Source organism: Crocuta crocuta, unplaced genomic scaffold (genome assembly GCF_008692635.1).
Source record: "Crocuta crocuta isolate KB4526 unplaced genomic scaffold, BGI_CrCroc_1.0 scaffold141, whole genome shotgun sequence".
NCBI lineage: Eukaryota > Metazoa > Chordata > Mammalia > Carnivora > Hyaenidae > Crocuta > Crocuta crocuta.
In genome coordinates this window covers 4,243,516-4,266,120 of record NW_027527951.1, presented here as the reverse complement: position 1 = coordinate 4,266,120, position 22,605 = coordinate 4,243,516, and the positions used below count along the sequence as shown (strand labels likewise).

At 41.4% G+C, this 22,605-nt stretch overlaps 1 non-coding gene and 1 pseudogene across 1 annotated transcript; both read left to right on the top strand.

Moving 5' to 3' along the window:
- The first annotated feature begins 246 nt into the window (after positions 1-246).
- The window catches only part of LOC144221993 (elongation factor 1-alpha 1 pseudogene), a 62,667-nt pseudogene continuing 40,308 nt past the window's right edge, over positions 247-22,605 (top strand).
- On the top strand, positions 12,474-12,604 carry LOC144222002 (small nucleolar RNA SNORA63). Its single transcript, XR_013332251.1, has one exon. It is a non-coding gene; the product is annotated as a small nucleolar RNA SNORA63 (small nucleolar RNA).

Below are 22,605 nucleotides of genomic sequence, written 5' to 3'. Positions count from 1 at the left end.
GCAACGAAGAGGGGGTTGGAAAGGGGGGGCAAGAGGTGGTGCGGGGGCGGGGAAGGGGTGGGGACGGGTTTTCGGCACTCAGGATCCGCTGTTGGGGGCAGGGAAGGGGAAGTCTCTGCTGAGCCGAGATTTGGGGCCCCGGGTCCGTGGGACCCTCGGATTGACAGTGAGAGACGTGTGTCGGGCAAGCGAAGGAGGGGAGCGGGTTCGTACACACCCCGCTTCCACGCCCAACTAGTCTTAGCGATGGCGGAGATTGCCAGCCACTTAGAGACCGTTGGATCGCGACCTCTGCTTCTCTCCCAGTCTTTTCAGCGGAACTGTTTCCCAAGTTCGTAACGCATCATGTTGTAGGACTGCCTGTCCTGCGCTTGCCCGACAAAAGCCTAAGAGCAAAGCAAGCAAACCGCACCGAGCAACAGTTCATTTCTCCTTTTTTCTGTCCTTTCCCCCCAACACGGCTCTATGATTTACAAAGCACTTTTAGTACCTCGGTTCGTTCCGTTTTCAAACATCTGTGACTTAAATGTTATTTCCACTTTACAGAACTTCAAGCCAAGCCACAGAGATAGAAATTTAAGTAAAGGACCCCCAGTCACCGGGCTGGTGAGTAGAATACGGACTGGAAATTCGTGTTTAGCATCCCTGGCCCCTCCGTATTCCAGCCGCTAACACGCCTCTCCAGCCACACACCACAAGCGTTATGTCTTCTATTTTCCACTGCCTTGAGAACTTCATGCTTCATTTTATTGTTAATATCACAATGCATAAGATAGAAGCTCTTGCCCCAGCTCTTTGCATTGTAGTCTAGGGAATTGATTACTCTTTTAGGTTGTGTATTGAAGAGCACACTCCCGATGCAGAATGCNAAAAAAAAAAGACAAAATAGCATCCAGAATTATGGTGTTCCATGCCAACCAAAAATAAACCCTCTGCCCACTTCCCTCCCCCAAAGGAAACAAAACAAAACCCAGAACAGTGGCCTCATTATTTTCTAACTCAAAGCACCTTTGCAATAGGTGCTCTCGAGCTCCCGGAATGGGTTCTTCACTTTGGAAGGAGGCACCAACGGCTAGTTACTGAGTACCTGCTGTGCTCCAGACACTGGGCTGGACGCCGTATGACTCAGGCTCGAAACTCAAAGAAAACAACAAAACAACAAAACAATTAAACCACTATGAGCTGGGGTATGGTTACTACGTTTTCCAGTGAGGAATCGGAATCTTCAGACCCAACTTAGGTGTTGACTCGTCCTTTCCCTAAAAGCTCACAGGCTCCCAGACCGAGCCAAGTGCAAGGAAAGAAATGTGCAGTCAGCCCAGGACAGAGTGGGCAGAAGCCAGGGGGCCAGCCTCCCTCCACCAGCTCTTCAGCAGAACAAATGCTCCCGGCTTCGTGCCTGAAGTGCCGCAACAGGTGGCTGGCCTGGGCTGACTTCATCACTCAGGCATCATCCACCTTGGTCTCCCAGGCCAGGCTGCCCCGGTGGGGGTATGTTTCACACGACCCCTCCCAGTCGTCCTCGGTTGCAGAGGTCTTCTCCCCACTTATTTGGTCATTTTGTTTTGAGATGGGGCAGGGACGCCTTTGGAGATCAGTTGAATAAAAATATCGCTCATTTTCAGTTCTCTCTGGGCTGGGAAAAGGCATCGTATTCACAGAATGTAGAGTTTTTTATAGGAATGCTTGAACTTGAACTTGATCTTAGGTGCTGAAGACGGAGGGAGGAAAAAGAAGGGGGAGCAAAGGAGGTAAAAAGGGGATCTTAGGCTAGCTTTCTGCATCACCTATTGATGACTTGAATCTATCAGTATAAATACATAGTCTCACACGGTAGAGGCAGGCATATAGGTTTTATAAATCTGGATTGTTTATACAGGTGCAGAACAAAGTCTTTCTTTAGAAAAGATTAATGGTGGGGAAAGTGCTAGATTTTCTCTAAACAGTTGCAAAAACTGTACCCAGTCTCAAAGCTAAGCAGGTCATGGCCAGTTTCTTTTTCTTCTAGGAACTGACTGACCCCAAATGTTCCTGCTTATTTTTTTCATAGCTCTTTCCTTTTTCTTGTCTCTTCTTTTCTTTGTGCCTCTTTATGTTTCCTTCTTTCCATTCTTTTTCCTTCTTCTTTATCTCTCTTCCTTCTTCCCTCCCTTTCTCTGCTCTTTCAAGAAAGACAGCTATTTTCACAATTTTTCTTTTATCTTCTGTCAGTATTTCTTTCCTTCCTTTCTTTCTAGAAATGTTTTTATTCTTTTACTTTTTTTTTCAAGTTGCAGGCTCCCAATAAATATCAGGAAGTGTACCTTCAAATACATTTCATATTAGTATATAACTGCAGTTTGCTTTAAACATGTTTGTAACATATGAAGTCTGTCACCTCTATACTTTGGATATATTTTACTTTTCCTTCTGTCTCAATACAACAGCCCCATGAGCTGAACAGTGCAAATATAGTTATCTCTTTTGAACGCTCAGCTATTCCAATGTTTCAGCAAGTTATCATACATTGTAAATAAATCATAAAGGCTTTATTTTTGTATTTTAAAAAAAAGCATATTGAAAACAATTCCTATTTGCCCATGCTTTGCAACCGTTTTTCTTTAAATTTATTTTAAAGTTTATTTATTTATTTTGAGAGAGACAGAGTGCGAGTGGGGGAGGGGCAGAGAGCGAGATGGAGAATCTCCAGCAGACTCAGCACAGAGCCTCAGCTGGGGCTCGAACTCATGAACCATGAGATCATGACCCAGAGCTGAAATCAGGTCAAACGCTTTTCCGACTGACCCACCCAGGCACCCTGCTTTGCAACCTTTTAGGTTTGTAGCATGAATATACAGGTGTTTATGGTATTCCTTAATGGTGTTGAAATTCTTTAAGACGGCNGTACATTTAAAAATGATTTCTAATCCTGATTTTCCTGCTTATTGGCTGTATGACCTTTGGCAATTTACTTTTTCTGAAGCCCAGATTCCTGATGTATAAAATGAACTATCTATGTTATAAGGAAGAGGATGTATATGAGTAATTGCCTGGGCCAGACCCTCATATATGGAAGAAGTTCAATAGACCCTAGTTATTTTTATTTCTATTAATTGCTTTGTCCAATGCCGTACAGCTAATAAGTATCAGGTTAGGAGTTGACCCAGGTTTTGAACTCCAGGACTTGTTCTGGGTTTTAGATGGAACGAGGATGTTTCATTCGCTTTAACTGCAAGCTGCTAGGGTGTGACGTACATGCCATTTCCCATAGATCTTGTAGGAGGCCTCACTGAGGGAAAATGGATGGACCTGCATTAGAAACTTTTTCTTTCTCCAAGTTCTCTTCCCATAAGGTCACAGCACTTCTCCAATCCTCACTTTCCCTATTTGAAAACTGGAATGGGGCACTGAGTGGCTCAGTGGGTTGGGCATCTGACCTCAGCTCAGGTCATGATCTCATGGTTCTGTGCTCAGAGCCTGGAGCCTGCTTTGGATTCTGTGTCTCCCTCCGCCCCTGCCCCTCTTCCTCTCATGCTCTGCCTTTCTCTGTCTCAAAAATAAATAAACATTTTTAAAATTTCTTTTAAAAAAGAAAAGAAAAAGAAAACTGAAATAACAGCCCTAAATCAGAGTTACTGAAAGGCTTAAATGAGATCGTGGTGTATGTGAAAGCACACTCAGATGTAACACAGAAAAGGCACTTAATATATTAAAATATTTTAAAATGCAATATTTAAATATTTTAAAATAAATATTTAAATAAATAAAATACATACAAATTTAAATATTTTAATTGGGGTGCTCTGATGGCTCAGTTGGTTAAGCATCTGACTCTTGATTTTAGCTCCTGTCATGGTCTCATGGTCTTGAAATTGGGCCCTGCATCATACTCGCCACTGAGCTTGGAACCTCTCTCTCCCTCTCTCTCTCTGCCCCTCTACCACTTGTATATGCATGTGCACAAGCTCTCCCTCTCTTGTGCGTGCAAATTAAATAAACATTTAAAAATGTATTAAAAATATCTAAAACTTAGGTTTTCTAAAAGTGTGGACTGAGGTGGGTTAATAATTAGAGACCACAGAAAATAGGTCATTTATGGCCACTGCCCGTTCTAACTTTGTTGGAAGCCCTAGAGGAGAAAGTCTGAATCTGGGCTGGTCAGGTGGGTTTAGGGTTTCGGGAGAGCAGTGCTTGCATCTACTTTCTGTGAACACCAGGACAAAGCATAAGTAAGTAAACACTTAAGAAATGATTGGTGTGGGATGCCTTTGCATGGAAACAGGCCCCTCCCCCCCCCACATGACTTTCCTGGTGGTACCTTCCTAAAGTCTCCTGATATTCTGAGCTATCTGGTTGGCTGAATAAATTGCCCATACCTTTAATCTCCAAAAAGAGAGTCTCCAATCGGCCAATATGGAAGTCATTTAGCCACAGAAGGGTATTGAGAACTTGAGCTGTGGCTAGTCATCTACACTATTATAAAACACATACAAGGTATTGAAGCCAATATGAGTAAGATAATGTAAAATATCTCATTGATGTTTCCAAAATTATGTCTAACAATGATAACGTTTTGGATATATTGGGTTAAAAGAAATGTTATTAAAATTATTTTCTCTTGTTTCTGTTTGCTTTTATAAGACAGCTACTCAAGATTTCGATTTATATATGTGGCTCAAATTATTTTCTTTTGGATAATGTAGGGATTAACTATGCACCTATAGATGGAGTGTCTAATGTTTGCTGTGAGACCAACTCCCACTCACTCAGAGGCTGCACGCTCGTGGGAAAAAGCATGATAATTTGAGAGGCACACGTGACATCACGTATGTTCTCCCTTATCTCTGTCATGTCCCTTGCACCTCACCACGCATACTCAACCTCACGTGACCCACCCAACCCTAGAACATGCTGAGAAACACTCTACCCCACTTTGTGATGGAAGCCTTAACTCTGGAGAAGCGTTGGGCTTGATTCCCCAGGCATGACATTAGCTAGGTGTCCATGGCCCAGTTCATTAGCCTTTCGGTGCTTAAGGAGCAGGATGCGTAGGCCAGGGAGGTGAAATGCGCCGGTCACACGGAATGCAAGTCATGGGTATGCCGGTCATGTGGGAGGCTGTCACTTGGGTAGCAGCTCAGCTGGGAGCAGGTCGTGGGGCACAGAGTTAGGCAAGCCTCACCCCAGGCCCTGCCTCTTCTTTCTTCGTCTACACGAAGCCACAGGCCCAGCTCCAGGCCCTCTGAAGCCTCTGTCCTGGGTCGTCCAGGATGTCCCCTCCACCCCCACTCCCAACCCAGGAAGGAAAGGGACTCCTGGCCCTTGGACGCTACCAAGTAAGTGGTGAGGCACCCGTGGGAATACTCAGAATGGACAAGAGGAATTCTCTGTCGTCCACAACACAACCACTCGCCCGCTGCTGGTTTATTTACCCAACGTTGCACCAAGATCTGGGCCCCCTTGGAGGCCCCAGAGGCCTTACTGTGTAGACCGGCCAGTGGCCAGACACATCAGGTCTGCGGAGGCTCACAGGAGAAAAGTCCGAATTAAGAATGGAAAAGGGGAGAGAGAAATAAGGTTCAGAGACATGATTTTCTCTGCTATTCAAGAGGGAAGGAAAAAAATCTTCCTTGATTGTCTTGACAAGTAAAAATGTAGGTGGCTTTGGGAAAAGATTTTTTTTGAAGCAATATTCGTGGATTCAAAGTGTAAACTGTTCCGCGCCTGGCATGTTGTGTATCTCCTGCAAATGGCTTTGACTACTCCGTTAGCCGCAGAAAGCACACCAGCACTCAGGAAGAAAAGGCCCCTGTGGTGCAGAATCGCTGGGCTTCATTGATTCGGGGGCATCCTGAAGAGTGAGCTAGTCTGAGTGCAATGTTTTTTGGTTTGTTTGTTTTTTTTTTTAACTCTCTTGAGATAGACTTTCACTTTGGGGCAGAAGCTAAGAAACTTCTGTGCCAGGAGATTTTTAGTGTTTATCGGCAGTACTTTGGAAGTGTGAAAATATGTCACTACCAAAACATCCCTTGAAATGTAGCACACAGCTCTGGTCTCCAGTATGTGGCCCCAAGCCCCGTAACTTGTGGAGTTAACCCAGGAGACAATGGTGCCCTGCCGTGTGGCGCCCACTGGAAGGAATCCCCATTGCTGTGGACTTTAGAAGATGCCTTGGGCCACTTGCTCACCTTCTGGGACTTGTTTCTCCGTGCACAGCTCACCTGCTGGAGAGTGCCCAGTGTTCAGTCCCCCCCCCACCCCCACACTGTAGAGCATCGCACAAGGTTAGTTCTTAGGGTATTATCTCCACCCATCTCCCAAAAGAGTCATTCCCCTGCTGAGCTGCTTTCATTTTAGCAGCTCTCCAATCCCCCACGCCCCCGACTCCACCCAGTGCCTCATCCCCTCTAGAACACCCAAGTGAAAACTAAATGCCTCCTGGCGCCAGAAGGAAGTTCTCATGTAATAGATACTTTGTGGTGTCAGAGAGCAGGGACTCTGTACACTTTGTCGACCAGTCCCTTAATCAGCTCTTCTGTAAAAGAGGGGCCTGGCTCATTTACATGCGAACTTTTTCCTCAGCCCTGAGCCCCTCTGACCTCCGGTTCTAAAATGAGCTCTCGTAAGATGATCAGAGAACAGGGAGGTGTTTGGGGAAATGTGCCCACTCTTTCTTGATTTTTTTCCCCTTCAGCTTATTTGTGCAGCTCTGCCCAATTAGCAAGGAAAAGGAGGCAATTAGCTTGCAGGGGGGGAAATCCACCCTGTTACATTCCTCTTTAGGTTTCATTCTCAAGCAGAACTCCTTGAGGATGTTGCAAACAGAACTACCTTAGGTACCCCCATTCCTCTTCATGTCACCCTGATCCCTTCCTTCTTAGGCTGCTACATTCAGGCAGTTTCCTTTAGGGAAGAGAGAGGCAGAATCAAAACAAAACCAAACAACACGAAAGACTAAACTGTAAATTCAGTGGAGGCGGAGACTGTGTCTTGTTCACGTGGGTATCCTCAGCTTGTGAAAGGCACTACCAAAATATGTGATGACTGAAAATGTTCACAAACACACAAGCACAATCAGCCTTCACCCATAATTAATGGGAGATGCACACTCAACCCTTAATTAGCCTTTCATTTAACCAACTCGGTTTATTCTTATGTACTCTACCTACTGTCAATACTTACAGAGACCCAATTACATCTCTCACTAACTGAATGGACTTTTGAGAGATATTTTCCTTTTTCCTGTTTTCAAATGTAGCTTAAATATCCGTCCACGTCTCGTATATTTACGACAGTCTCAGGGTTCACTCTTAATAGCCGAAGAATTACATCCATTACACACATCCCGGCGGCAAGATTTCTTCTTATGAAAATGAACTCTAGGGGCGCCTGGGTGGCTTAGTCGGTTAAGCGTCCGACTTTCGCTTGGGTCATGATCTCGCGGTTCGTGGGTTCGAGCCCCGCGTCGGGCTCTGTGCTGACAGCCAGCTCAGAGCCTGGAGCCTGCTTCAGATTCCGTGTCTCCCTCTCTCTCTGACCCTCCCCTGCTCACACTGTCTCTCTCTCTCTCCTAGAAATAAATAAAAATATTAAAAAAAAAAAAAAGAAAATGAACTCTAGCTTTAAATACCATTTGTAACTTTTTATTATGATGGAAAAAAACCCTGAATTTTTATAACGTTTCAGGGGATCACACACCGACAAAACCTCAGATTACTCTCTTTATCACAGAATGAGGAGAGAACGGAACCCTTGGACGTTTCATGGGTGAGTGGAAGAGGAGGACTCAGAGAAAGCCAGGGATCTGCCAGGTGAGAGGAAAACCGGAAGTGAGTGGGTGTCAGTGAAAGCGGGGGAGGAGTCTCAGGAAGTACCGGGTGGGGACTTCCGGTTGAGATGGTGTGGTCAGGTCACGTTTTGAAGCTTCCCTTGTGCTCCAAACACATGGTAAGACGAGGTAAAAATAGAAAACTAAAAAGACATAGTCATGTTCAAAAGCAAAATGAATGAATGAATGAATGAATGAATGAATGAATGAATAAACGAACAAAACCCCCCACACCTCTGTGGACCAGGACTGGGACAGAAACCGAATGCTGAGTGGGGCTGAAGTTTCCCGGCAGGTGGTGAGGGTCTCCTTCAGGCAGGAGTATCCCAGAGCTGAGAGCCTTTGCAGGGAAGAGGAACCTAAGTGTCCCATGTGAGGCGGGAGACTATTGCGTCACTACTTAAATTCGGATGCTGGAGCAGGGCTCCATCTTTGCGCCTGCAGCCACTAAGGAAGCAAAGGGAAGCACGCAGAGCCAGCATATTGGCTCTCTGACTGGGTCATTTTCAGTTGTTTTTGTCTCTTTATTATGGATCACATTTTTCTGCTTTTTCACATGCCTGGCAACTTTTGTTTGGACGCCAGACATTATAAATTGTGCCTGTTGGGTGCCGGATATCTCTGTATTCCTGTAAATACTGTTGGATCTTTGTTCTGGGATTCAGTTACTTGGATATGGTGTAATCCTTTTTGGGCTTCCTTTTGAGATTGGAAGAAGGCATCAGAGCAGTGCTCGTTCTAAAGTATCTTTTTTTTTTTAATGTTTATTTTTATTTTTGAGACAGAGAGAGACGGAGCGTGAGCAGGGGAGGGCAGAGAGAGACGGGGACACAGAATGTGAAGCAGGCTCCAGGCTCTGAGCTGGCTGTCAGCACAGAGCCCGACGCGGGGCTCGAACCCACGAACTGTGAGATTATGACCTGAGCCGAAGTCAGATGCCGAACCAACTGAGCCACCCAGGCGCCCCTGAGCAGTGCTCATTCTAGGGCAAATCATTCCCCCTACCAAGGCGGGAGTCTTATCAGCACTCAACCCAATGCCCTGTGAATTCTGAGATTTTCGAGTCCAGCTGGAGCAGGTATTATTCCTCGCCCTGTGTGGGTCCCTAATAGTGCTCCCTTTTATCTCTTCTGGTGGGTCTTCCTTCAGCCTCTGATAGTTTCCTCGTATGCACTTATTGCTGAGCTGAGCACTCCAGGGGACCCTCGCAGGTCTCTAAGTTCTGTCCCTGGGTAGCTCCCTGCTTTCTGGGACTCTGCTCTGTGGATTCTAGCTGCCTTGCTCTCTGCGGTCTCTCAGCTCTGATCTCTCCATTCAGGGAGTCGACCTGGGTTCTCCCTTTCTGCTCCTTAGCTGGAGAAACTGTAGCAATTTTAGCTTGGAATGTAGCTTTCATTGTTCGTTTCCCACCTCTTAGGGTCCAATGGCCTTCACTACCTCATGCCTAATGTTTCAAGAAACCCGATTTCATTTTTTTATGTTTTATTTATTTAAAAAAAATTTTTTTTAGCATTTATTCAGTTTTGAGAGACAGAGAATGAGTGAAGAAGGGGTAGAGAGAGAGGGAGACACAGAATCTGAAACAGGCTCTGAGCCATCAGCACAGAGCCTGATGTGGGGCTCGAACCCACAAACTGTGAGATCATGACCTGAGCTGAAGTCGGATGCTTAACCGACTGAGCCACCCAGGCGCCCCAATTTTATTTATTTTTGAGAACAGGAGAGACAGAGCACAAGTGAGGAGAGGCAGAGAGAGAGGGGGAGACACAGAATCTGAAGCAGGCTCCAGGGTCTGAGCTATCAGCACAGAGCCCGACACGAGGCTCGAACCCACAGACAGCAAGATCTTGACCTGAGCCGAAGTCAGACACTCAACCACCTAGGCATCCCGAGAACCTCTATTTCTTATATTTTGTTTGTTTTGTGGTTGTTTCAGGTGGAAGGGTAAGTCTTTTCTATTTTTGCCACAAGTACAAGGCTTTGGAATTCTTCCTTAGTGGGAAACTATTTTCCTTTGTTTTCTTTTTAAGGATGAGAGTTGCTTAAGCATGGTTGGGGTTTTTTTTTTTTACTTTTTTTACATTTGTATTTTATTTTTTTAATGTTTTATTTATTTCTGAGAGAGAGAGAGAGAGAGAGAGACAGTGTTAGCATGGGGAGGGTCACGGAGAGAGGGAGATACAGAATCTGAAGCAGGCCCCAGGCTCTGAGATAGCTGTCAGCACAGAGCCTGACTCGGGGCTTGAACCCACGAACTGTGAGATCATGACCTGAGCCGAAATTGGATGCCCAACCTACTGAGCCACCCAGGTGCCCCTCTGATTTCTTAATATTAGCCCATCTTACCATGTCCATGATGGCTAATTTTGTGTGTCACTTTGGCTACAATACAATATCCAGATATTTGGCCAGACATTATTCTAGATGTTTTCATGAACGTGTTTTGTTATTGTTGTTTTTGGGTTTTTTTGGTTTTTATTTTTAGATGAACTTAGCATTTAAATCAGTAAACTTTGATTAAAACAGATTATCCTCCGTAATGTGAGCGGGCCTTATCCAATCAGTTGACTATCTTAGTAGAAAATAAATGACCCCCCCCCAGAGGAAGAGTAAAATCTGCCAGGAGACTGCCTTCAGACTTGAACTCCACTCCTTCCCTCCATCTCTAGACCTTTGGCCTACTCTGCACTTACTGCTCTTGGGCAAAGAATGCTAATCCTAGACAATTCAGTAAGCAGGATAGTATGTGCTGCTATGCACTCTGTGCTTAAATTGGGAATATTAAAATTATGAAGGGATATTGAATCTCAAGTTCTTGAAATTTAGTCCTTATTTTAGATGTCATGGAGAAATTATTCTATCTAGGGAGGAAAATGTTCCAAGTAGCTATAAAATATGAAAACATTGACTTTTCTTAGTTCTTTGAATATTATTATGCTACTTCATTGAAAAATATAAATTTTAATTAGAAATTTTTCTTCACACTGCTTGGATGGATATAGCCACTGAATCTTTTCTTTTACCAGAATTATCATTTTCAAACCACAAAATTCACCCTTTACAAATATGCAGTTCATTGGTTTTCAGTCTGTTAACAGGCTGTGCAGGGATTATCATTATGCACTTCTCAAACATTTTTGTCACCCCCAAATGAAATCCCATAACAATTAGCAGTCAGTCCATACTTCTTGGAAACCGCTAATCTTTCTGTCTCTGTGTATTTGTCTATTCTGGACATTATTACATAAATGGAATCCTCTGATTGCATTTATAAGCCATCCACATTATATATCACAGACCTTTTGTGCCTGGTTTATTTCACTAAATATGATGTTTTTTTCAAGGTTTACCCATGCCTTAGTATATAATAGTACTTCATTTTTATATGGTTAGATAATATTCCATTGTTTTTACATACAAAATTTTGTTTATCCATTCACCAGTTGATGGATGTTTGGTTTGTTTCCACTTTTTGGCTATTGGGAATAATGATGCTATGAATATCTGTATACGGCATTTTGTAGAATATATGTTTTCAAGTTTCTTGGCTATATATCTCGGAGTGGAAATGCCGAGTCATTTAGTAGGTTTATATTTAACTTTTTTAGAATCTATCATAATATTTTCCAAGGCAGATATATCATTTTATATTTACAGAAGCAATGTAGAAAGTTTCCAATTTCTGTCCATTCTCACTAGTACTTTTTATTTTTTTTTATTATAGTCATCCTAGTGGGTATAAAATGATGTCTCATTGTGGTTTTGATTTGAATTTTCCTAATAACTAGTGATGTTCAGCATCTTTTTATGTATTTGTTGACCATTTGTGTACTTTCGGAGAAACATCTATTCAAGTTCTTTGTCCATTTTTAAATCGGATTGTTTGCCTTCTTGTTGAATTATAAGTTGCTTTATTTATTCTGGATAAGTCCATGATTTGCAAATATTTTCTCCCATTTTGTGGGTTGTCTTTTCACGTGATACTTTCCTTCAAAGCACAAGAGGTTTTAACTTTGACAAAGTCTAACTATCTGTTATTTCTTTGATTGCTTAGGTTTTCGGTATTATGTCTAGGAAATGATTGTTTAATCTATGGTCACAAAGATTACTTCTGTGTTTTCTTCTGAGAGTTTCATAGTTTTAGCTTTTATGTGGTTGATTTTTAGTTATTTTTTTGTGTTGGTGTGAGGTAAAGAAGAAACCTCCTCCTCCTCCTCCTCCTCCTCCTCCTCCTCCTCCTCCTTCTTCTTCTTCTCCTCCTTCTTCTTTGTATAGATATACACTTGTCCCTTCAATGTTTGTTGAACAGACAATTCTTTCTCCCATTGAATTTCTTGGTACCATTGTCAAAAATGGGTAGACCATAAATGTAAGGGCATATTATGGACTCTCAATTCTATTCCACTGATTTATATGTCTATTCTTATATCCATACTGTAATGTCTTGATTACTGTAGCTTTCTAGCAAGGTTTTAAATTGAGAATCTTTTCCAAGATTGTTTTGACTATTCTGTGTCCCTTGAGTTTACATATGCATTTTATGATCAGGTTGTCAGTATCTCAAAAAGCCAGCTGAGATTTTGGTAAGAATTGTATTGAGTAAGTTTGGGAGAGTACTGCCATCTCAACAATATTAAATCTTCTGATCAATTAACATCGGGGTCCAAAGCAGGATTCGGACAACAGTGTAGCTGCTAAGTGCTGTGTAGTAGCTCCGTCTGCTCAAAATAAAGTCGTTTCCTGACTATACCTGTCTGCTCTACACTGTAGCAGCCAGGGATGCTTGATTTAATAGATGTTAATAAAATTAAATTTAAAACAGAAACATAAGATGTCCATTCATTTTGGTCTTCCTTATTCTTTTTCAACAATGCTTTATAGTTTTCAGGGTACAACTTTTATATTTCATTTGTTAAATTTATTCTCAAATATATATGTTTTGGGATGCTATACTACATAAAAATTGCTTTCTTAATTTCCTTTTTGAATTTTTCATTGCTTATGTATAGAAATGCAATTGATTTTTTTGCATATTAACCTTGTACTTTGCAACTTTTCTGAATTTATTTGTTTTAATGGTTTTCTAATATATTCCTTTAAGCTTTTTTTTATATACAAGATTATGTAATCTTCAGGTAGAGACAGTTTTACTTCTTCTTTTCCAGTTTGCGTGCCTTTTTTATCTTTTCCTTATCTAATTGCCCTAGTTAGACCTCCAGTATAATGTTGGATGGAAGGAGTGAGAGTAGACATCCTACTCTTATTATTAGGGGAAAAGCAGTCATTATTTCACAAATAAGTATGATGTTAGTTGTAGGTTTCTTTGTAGATGGCCTTTATCAGATTAAGAAAGTAATTTTCTATTCCTTGTTTGTTTAATGTTCTTATTATGAAGCAGTGTTGGAATATACAAAATGCTTTTTCTGTATCTATTGAGGTGATGAATGTATACTATTGACAGTTGATATGACATATTACATTACTCAGCCATTCTTGGAATTAATCCCTATTGGTCCTGATGCATAATCCTTTTTATATGCTGCTAAATTTTGTTTGCTATATTTTAATGAGGATATCTGTGTATTAAAAGATTTTTTTCCTTGTTACATCTTTCCCTGGTTTTGGTAACAGGGTAATACTGGCATCATAGAAGCATTAGGAAGTATTCCCTCCTCTTCTGTGTTTTGAAAGAGTTTGTGAATGATTATTGTTAATTATTCTGTAAATGTTAAGCAGAATTCACCACTACATTCATTGGCTTTTCTCTGTGGAAAATATTTTGATTACCAGTTCAATCTCTTTTTTCAGTTCTATTCAGAAATTTTATTTCTTCTTGAGTCCATTTTGGTAGTTTGTGTCTTTATCTGAATTTGTCTGTTTTATCTAGATTATCTAATTTGTTGGCATACAATTGTCCATAGCATCCCCTTATAATACCTTTTGGTTCTTCTTGTTGTTGTAAAGTCAGGAGTAATGTCCTCTCTTTAATTCCCTGATTTTAGTAATTTGAGTGCCATCTCTTCATTTTTGTCATTCCAGTTAAATGTTTAATTTTGTTGACTGTTCTTTATTTTTTACTATCCATTTTATTTATTTCGACAATAATCATGATTTCTCCCTTTTGTTGTATTTGGTATAGTTTATTTCTCTTTCCTAGTTTCTTAAAATACAAGATTAGGTTATTGGTTTAAAGTCTTTTTTTTTAATATAGACAATTACAAGCATGGTGGATAATTAAAAAACATTTTTTATGCTTATTTATTTTTGAGAGAGACAGAGAGATAGAGTGCAAGCAGGGGAGGGGCATAGAGAGAGGGAGACATAGGACCCGAAGCAGGCTCTCGGCTCTGAGCTGTCAGCACAGAGCCTGATGTGGGGCTTGAACCCACGAACTGCGAGATCATGACCTGAGCTGAAGTCAGATGCTTAACTGACTGAGCCACCCAGGCGCCCCAAGCATGGTGGATAATTTTATGTGTCAGTTTTGACCAAAGGTTGCTCAGATAGCTGGGAAAACATTTTTTTTTTCTAGATGTTTCTGGGAAGGGGTTTCCAGAAGATCAATATTTGAGTCAGTAGACTGCATAAAAAGTATTGCCTTCACCAATATAGACAGGTGTCATCCAATTCCTTGAGGATGTGAATGGAACAAAATGGTGGAGAAAGGGCAAATTCATTCTTTCTGCTTGAATTGAGGCATCCATCTTCTCCTGCCTTTGGACATCGGCTGGGCTATTTCTTAGGCCTTCAGACTCCATCTGAATTACACTACCAGATTTTCTGGTTCTCCAGCTTGCAGATAGCAGATCTGGGGACTTCTCAGCCTCCCAATCCCATAAGCCAGTTCCTATGATAAATCTTCTCTTATATATACCTTGTTGGTTTTGTTTCTCTGGGGAATCCTGACTCATACAACAGATATAAATTTGCCTCAAGTGCTGTTTGCGTTGTCTTCCTTAAGTTTGGTTTGCTGTGTCTTCAGTTTTTTTCCATAAGTATTTATCATGTGTAATGTGTATCACATCATACATAAATATAACATTTTCTTTTCAAAGTATTTTCTGATTTCCTCTGTGATATCTTCTTTGATTCTTTTTTTTTTTTTTTTAAGAAGTGTTGCTTAATTTCCACATATTTTTGAATTCCCAAATGTCCTTCTATTACTGGACAAATACGTTGTATTATTTTCATCTTTTTAAATTTATTGAGGCTTCTTTTATGATAACAAAAATTCTATTCCATGTGCACTTGAGAAGGATGTGTGTTCCACTGCTGTTGCATGCAGAGTTCTAGAGATATCTGTAAGGGCTACCTGGTTTATACTATGGGTCAAGCCTTCTTTTTCTTTGCTGGCTTTCTAGTTCTACCCATTACTGAAAATGAGATATTGAAGTTCCAACTAACTATTGTTGAATTTGCTAATTATTTCTTTAACTCTTAGAGTTTCTGCTTCATGTATTTTGGGATCCCGTTGTTAGGGTCTTTCTTCTGGCTGCTCAAATCTCCTGTTGAAATCCCTTTAGTGCATTTTTCATTACGTTTATGTATTTCTCAATTCCAGAATTTATTTTGGGTTCCTTTTTATAATTTATCTCTATTGATACTCTTCACTTGGTGAGACCTCATTCCCATATTTTCTTTAGTCTTTAGGCATGGTTTTCTTTTAAAAGCTCTTTGCACATATTTAAAATTACTCATTTAAAGTACATGTCTAGTAGATTCAACGTCTGGGCTTCCTTAGGGATAGTTTCCTGTTGGTTGCTTTTCTCCTCCTCCTGTACAGGCCATGCTTTTATTGTTTCTTTGCTTGCCTCATAAGTTTTTGTAGCTGAGTGGATATGCAAAACAAAATAATGTGGCAGTTCTGGAAATCAAGTTCATCCTCCTTCCCAGGGTATGCTGTTGTTGTGTCTTGTTTCTGTTTGTTTAATGACTTTGCTGCATCAGTTCTGTGAAGTCTGTTCTCTTTGTCATGTGTGGCTACCTGGGTTTCTACTTGGTTAGTATAGTGGTCCACTAATGATTGGACAGAGGTTTCCTTAAATTCCTGAACCATTAAATCTCCCAGTCTTTGCTCAGGGGCTTTCTCTGTGTATTGGGGCACTACTTCAGTGCTTAGCCAAATAATTTACAATTTTGCCTTAGCCTTCACTTCCTGCTTGCACAGAACCTCAAGGTCAGCCAGAGGTGAGAGTTTAGGGCCTTCCAGGTCTTTCTTAATCATATGCGCAGTTCTGGAAATGTGCACAGACCTACCTGTGTTTGTGACCTGCTTAATTCCCAGGAGCATCTCAGAGCTTTTCCAAGCCTCTATAGAATTCTCATTCCCCAGAGTTTTCCTTTAAAATTTTTAGTCATCCGGTTATTTCTCCCAACTGTTATTTACCAATTTAAGCAGCTTCAAAGTTAAACAATTGCCTATAATTGTTTTTGATCATGTGCTTGGGGAAAAGACTTGCACTGAATCAGCTCTGAGTCACGTTAAATAAAGCCATCTTTATAAGTAGGGTCTTCCAGGAACTAACAGGTCAAATAGTGACAATTCTCTTGGAATGAAGCTTTATAGGAGTGCCATTTTCTACCCTCCAGTGGCTTCAAGGCTGCTGGTTTTCACTGTGATTTTGAGCTGTCCATTTTCAAGGCTACAGTCCTTAACCAAGATTCAGCTGTTTTTCTTAAAAACAAACAAACAAAACAAAACAAAACAGAAAAAACAAAAAAAAAAAAACACTACCCAGGTTGCTAGAAGTCTTTGGTTAATTTCTAGCATTCTGAAAAATATTGATTCTGACAATTTTGGTGAGTTTTCTCATTGCTTTTATGGAGAAAAGAATTTTCGGAGGTGCTTAATCTGCCATTTTTGCTGACATCATCCCCTTTCCCACTGAATCTTGATATATATTATGTATATCATTAGATCCAATCATAAGGGCAATAAATTCAGTGCCGATTCTCCTGTTCATCTGTAGGAAGGAGAATGTTAACAGGTCCCACATATGTTGAGGAATTCATGTTCAGTCTTTTCTGAAGTTTTCAACTTCCCTTGATGCAAGAATCAGGCAGAACAGTGGAACCGAGGAGCCACTAGCTGCTGGGATTCAAAACGCTTGTTTAACACATCCTCGTATGTAAACATTCTCCTGTGCATGTGTACGTTTGCCTCTCCGTCTTCTCAATAGCTTGTCTGTGGCAAGACCTTCCATGGCAGGGGCTGAAACATTCTCTGGAGAGAAGTGGGTGTCGGAACAGCTGTGATCAAAAGGCTTTCCCTCCAGATACAAGAGGGAAAGCTACTTAGACGAAGAGGTGGGCTTAACTATTTGCATCTATGATTATACAACTTGATAGTCTCTGGTACTTTTATAAAACAGTTCCTTGGTGAATAAAAATAAACAGAAAGAATATACCTTCTTTTATCCTTATCTCCTAGATCCTCTCTCATACAAGCACAAGTCTGTCACTACTACCAAGTAGTGGCAATTCTGGAAATAAGTAGTCATTCCAATTCTGGAAATGACAATAGTCATTTAACATGTATTCAATCAATAGATTCTGTGATGAACCCAGTTAACTTAAGTTCATTCTTTCAACAAAGACATGGTGAGCATCTACTATGGAGTAGGCATGTGATTACATTTGGCCATCATTCTCTAAGAATTCCAGAATTCTCCTATTCCTTCTATATCTTGGTTGCAAATCATGGACTATGGAATTGACCTTATTTTTTACTGCCCCTTGTTTTATTATAAACACAGCGCAAAGTGATCCAAATGTCACACAAAACATTCAAGATTGTTCTCTCTCTCTCTCACACACACACACACACACACACACATACACATACACACATGCATGTACACGCACACAAAGTGAAATAGAAAAACTACCTATAAAACCAAGGAATGTTAAGTGAAAATAGTTTCTTAACCTCATACCACTTCCTAGTATGAGACAAGGAATCTAGAGAATGGTCATCAGTTAGTTCTTTTTCCACTGGGTTTGCTCAACATGCAAAGACATATTTACATATTAATTTGAAATAATGAGATTGTGGGAAAATTTTCCTCTTGAAGGATTCCACCTCTACACCAAATATGTTCAGGGTATCATTTCCAAAAATATTTCATTACTTTGTCTGGGTTAGTATTAGAAGTGGTGAGATTGCCATGGCTTTCCTATTCACTATCTGTCACCTCGTGTCCTCTCTGTACATAAGCAGACATAACTTGCATGTGGCTTGATATTCCCAGTTATGTGGGGGAGGGTGGGAACACTGACAGCTGCCAGAACGGCTGTGGTGGTGGACGGCTGGATGCAGGTGTGTGTACTGCCTCAATTTGACAGGCTTTCAGGCTTGCATTATCTCTAGTGATATCCAATATCCTATCCAATAACGTCCTTAAGAACAACAGAAGCAACACACGCACACATATTCACCAGGGCATACAGTTCCATAGCGTTCACTCAGATCTACGTGGATAAAACATCTGCAATGTGTTATTTTTGTGATCTGCATGGTCACAGTGTCACAGTAGCTTAGAAATTAAATCATGCACCTGACATTATGATACTTTGTTATCTGAATGATTTTCTTTTCGCCTGTATCCTCTGTAGTACATAAGGATTGGAACTCTCAAGTTTTTATAACAGTTTCTTGCCGGAGTAGTACAAGGGATAAGCAGTGACTGCTGACTGAGTTATTCTTCCGGTAGAATGTTAGTGTGCCTATGACTGTGAGATTCTGTCTATTCTCAGTGTCTGATCACTTCCATTTAGTACCACCCTGCCACTAACTCGTTAGACTATGGTTGAGTCACATAACTTTCTAAATCTCTGTTTTCTTGGCTGCAAATTGAAATTAATAAGCCCTGCCTGGCAGTATCACAAGACAGTTTGAGAAAGAAATGGTAAGAACGAATGTGAAAGTAGTTTGGAAATGGCTGTTAGAGGTAGACAAGAGCTAAAAATTACCTCTCCTCTCTGCCAGGTTCTCACCTATAAGAGAAGGATCACTAGCCAAATGGGGGTCCAAAGTATCATCATTTTAGGCAAAGAAGTCGTGAATAAAATTCTCGGCTCTGGGAAATTAAGATTGGAAAATGTGGCTTAGACCTGAGGCCAAGGTTAGGTTTCCTCTCACCCAATCCAAATAAAAACCTCTGTATTACAAAGAGAGTCAGGTCTGCTGTGCAGCCTTCCAGTCCCCCTTAATTAAAGTTCAAAGACTGCTTCTGGAGGGCAGGAGGAGCTGAAATGCAGAGAGAATGACAAGTATCCCTACCAAGTGCAGTAGATTCTCCCAAAGAGGTCAAGTACCCAGAGACAGGAAGTACTGTGGCTTGGGCGAGAGTAGGAAAGGGACCTCACTGCCTTAGCACAGATCTGTCAGAGAACCAGATGCCACTCCACGGGTGAGCAGTGGTCTGGGATTTCATCAAGCATGGAAACGGGCTCTAGTGGAGTCAGGCTGCCACCAAACAGATTAGCATCTCTCCCAGCTGAGGGGAGGAACAAGCAAAGGGAGAAAGAGATTGGGAGTGTTGACATCATCTCTCTCCACAGTGAGGAAGAGACTGTAAGTTTGCCCCTCTATGGATTTATGAGGGAGAACAAGAGTTTCTTCCTCTCATCCAGCCATGGCAATGAGATATGCGATTGGCTTAGGGTTTGCTTTTACAGGGTTTGCCTCAGTGAAAAGTCTGAGGAAATTGTTTATGTAAGGTCCATTGGAGGCTACTCACACAGTCCCCTAATTTTACAGTAAGAAGCAGCCAAGAACAGGTTGGTGACCGGCTCAGCTAGTTGGTGGCAGTCGTCTAGTTCTTAGGAAGAAGATTAATCTGGAAAACAGGGCACTCACCAGGGAGGGTAGGACTTTGGTGAGAGGATGTGGGCTGCCAGAGAGCAGCATGAGACCACCAGTACCCTGGGGAGCAGGGGACTGTGTTCTCACACAGGAGAGGGAAGAGCAAAATGGATGTGAAAGAGATGAAGATCATAAGTTTGTTTAAAGTAATCTTATGCAAATATTAAATTATAGCCATACTTTAGATAAGCAAGTGAAGTCAAGCCATTAGCATGATTTTAATTATGTGAAGAAGGAATAGGTATTTCCTTCTGACTGCCCTTGGGAAGGTGGATTTTCTTCTCGGTAATATTTATCCTTCAGTCCTTATGATGGAAAAAATACACAGGGCTCCTTTGGGAAGTAGCACTGTCAGCCCACCTGGTAAAGGTGGGGCTGACCTACCCCCAGTGCTAATGGGTGGTCTGCTGACTGCGACCTGGCCCGTCAGAATATTTCCTTTCTCTATCACAGGAACTGGCTCAAGGAAGGGCATGTGACCCAATCCAGGCAAATGAGAATCTTTTCCTGAGCCTCTTACAAATGCAAATTCCTTTTGCTGGAGAATTTGCAGCTGAGATGGTGTTATATAAGCATAGAGCTACTGTTGACCATCTTGTCACCATGAGGAAGGAGTCGCTTTGAGAATAAAGGCAGCCCAGAGAAAAATGAAGCCGCAAAATGGGGAGAACCCTATTTTTTACTATATTTTTGAGCATCTTAATCAGACACATCCAAGGGCAACATGCCACCACAGTTTTCAGTTACACTGGCCAATACATTCCATACTTTCCTTTGTTTTTGTTTAAAGCAGTTTGATTAAGATTTCCATTGCTTCAAGTCAAATGAATCCTAATCCACTTTCTCTTTGGTACCTCTCAAAATGTTATCTGCGGGTAACATCTTTCTCTCCTCCTCGTCTTTCTTTTTCCTCTTTATTCACCCAGGTATATCCCAACCTGAATAGTAGAACAAAAAATCAAATCCTGTTTATCAAAGGTCAGGAGGATATTCCATTTTTCAACACTATTACCCAAGACCGTCTTCAGGTTCACAGTGTAGTAATATCAGAGAAGAAACCTTTTTGCAGTTATTTATTGCTGCATAACCAAGCACCCCAAAACTCTGTACTTATAGCAGCTATCATTTTATAATATTGGATGATGTTGTCTGTCAGGAATTTGTCTAGGGATCAGCTGGATGATTTTTCTTCCCCACATGGTGTCAACTGGTGTCACTTGGAGATGGTTGGCCTGGTTGAGATAGGCCAGGATGGTTTATGCCTGACATCTTGGTGAAGGTGGCTGGAAAGCTGGGTTCAACTGGGTATCCTTCACATTTAGTCTCAGGGCTTCTGTACATATTCTTTCATGGTGGCTCCGGACTTCATGAGTGATTGTCTCAAGTGGTCCTGGATGTCAGCTGCAAGGTCGCTTATAGCGTAGACTCAAGTCAAAGGACGTCATGTTCACCCCATTCTATTGGTCAAGCAAGTTACTAAGGCCAAACTAGCTCCAAGAAGGAAAGGAATTAGATCATTAAAGTCCATCTTTCAGTGACAAAAGTAGCAATCTAGCACAGGGTGGGATAGCAGCAAGAAGAGCTTTGGGCTTGACAACCCTGTCTGAGGAGAGCTTCGTCATTCCCTCACTGTGATTATGTAGATTACTTGTAAATAGGGAATACTAAAGCATCATATTGAGAATTAAGTGAAGCAGTTTGTGTAAGTGCCCCAGGACAATGCTTGCTACCTAGGAGTCACTCAATAAGTTGCGTTTGGACTTCTTTAGAGAGATTTATCTCTTGATTATGTTTTCTTTCTGCCAAGAGTGGAATCTCTCTCAATTGTAACAGGTAATTAAGTGTGCTGCAGTTTTGTCTCCATGGGTTAACTCTCACTGTATGGAGGCATTCATGAATTCTAGCCGCCTCTTTTTGGTTCCAGAGCTAACAAGATTGCAGATTGTTATGGATAATGTCAATCTGCCTGGGGCCAGGATCATTTATTTTTGCAGAGGAATGGTGTCACCAGAAGGTAACAAATTCAGCAGCTATCTGTAGCACTGTACTTCTTCTAGAGCATGGGCTTTCTCAGCTCACCATTGCCCTTGACACAAGCTAGACACAGATCAGGTCTGAGTACAGTTCAGCACCAGCTGACATTGAAGGGCACTAGAAAAGCCAGTTGAGAGCTCAGCAATTCATCTGCGTAGAAATCTCGTCTGTGACATCTGGATCCCCAGTCAGCCTCCGAATTCCCTTGATATTGACATCAGTGCAAAAAGGTTATTCTACATTTGTGAAGTCCCTTCGTCTCGAGCCACAACCCCCCTCTTCTCTTTATGTCATCGTAATCATAACAAATTGGCTGTACATGCTGGCTGTCTGGGAGGGAAATAAATTTTATGGTTCTAGTATAATGGGAAAAAAGAAGAGACATGTATCATGCTCATACTTGGAATTACTAAACTCTGGGAGCCATTATTATTATCCCTGCAGCTGAGACTGTGGGTTTGCACTGGTCCATAAATTCCTAAGTGCTACTGCTGAAAAGTTATGTGCGGAAGGGTGTTATTAACGAATTACGTGTCTTCATTATGATAAAGCTTAATATTCTGTTCAGTGTTTTGCATAAAATTAGTGATTATGAGTAGTATATCTTGCCATAATTGTTCAGTTGTTTGAGAAAAATAGTGCCTTTTAAATAAGGCTTCCCAGTTAAAGTTTTGTAAAATAGACATCATTTTATTGTCATTGATCGTCTCAAGATATTTGTGCTGTTACTTCTTTAAGTCCTCTCATGTTGCAGTATTGAGGCAATCTGGAATGTGGGTTTGCAGTTTCTGTTCTGAGTTGCTGGCCAGCTGGGAGTCCTGTTCAGATAACAGGCTCCACTGCTGTGGGAAAATAGAAACCTCTCTCACCACTTAATGACCCCTATAGATTCAATAAT